Source organism: Triticum dicoccoides, chromosome 5A (genome assembly GCF_002162155.2).
Source record: "Triticum dicoccoides isolate Atlit2015 ecotype Zavitan chromosome 5A, WEW_v2.0, whole genome shotgun sequence".
Taxonomy (NCBI): Eukaryota; Viridiplantae; Streptophyta; class Magnoliopsida; order Poales; family Poaceae; genus Triticum; species Triticum dicoccoides.
The window spans coordinates 6347088-6347998 of NC_041388.1; positions in this window are offsets into that span (position 1 = coordinate 6347088).

The window sequence follows — 911 nt, forward strand, 5'->3', positions numbered from 1 at the left end:
AATACGTCCATGTACGTACATATGGGCAGGGTCTCGAATGCCTACTCGCGCATACTTACGGCTAGAGCTCGTGTACATGGCTGGGTCGGAACAGAGAAACAACGTCATTGTCGTGTTCATGGGGAGGCAATGGAATGCGTTGTGTTCATGGGGAGGCAACGGAATGCGTCGTGTTCATGGGGAGCCAACGAAATGCGTCGTGTTCATTGGGAGGCAATGGAACGCTTGGAAGCCAACCGGCTGGCTCGTAATGGAATGTGCGGTCGTGTTCATCGGGAGGGCTTGGACGGAACAGGTGATGGAAATGAGGCCTAGCGTACCGCAAAACGGAGGAAACAGCCTTGTGTTCGATCAGCCACGTTTGAAACGGGATCCTGTTCATCGAGAGGGGTATGGCGTACCACAAAATGGAGGAAACAGACTTCCTACGGTCGAAACAGGTGTCCTATTGATCGGGAGGGGTGTGGCGTACCGCAAAGCGAAGGAAACGGACTTGTGTTGGAGCGCTACGGTTGAAATGGGGGTCCTGTTGATCGGGAGGGGTGTGGCGTGCCGAAAAATGGACGAAACGGACCTCCAACGGTCGAAACGGGGGTCATGTTCATCGGGAGGGGTGTGGCGTACCGCAAAACGGGACTCCGCGGGATACTGTTCATCTCCACCGTCGACCTCCTCTAGCCTCCATGGGCTACCGTCGACCTCCTCCAGCCTCCACGGGCTCCTGTTCATCCAGCCTCCACCGCGTGCTACTCCACCGGCTACTGTTCAACGACCGCTCCATCGTCTACTGTTCATCCAGCCCTCCACACCACGGGGTCCTATTCAACCACCCCTCCACAGGCACCCCTCCATAGTCTACTGTTCATCCAGCCCTCCACACCATGGGGTCCTGTTCAACCACCCCTCCACGG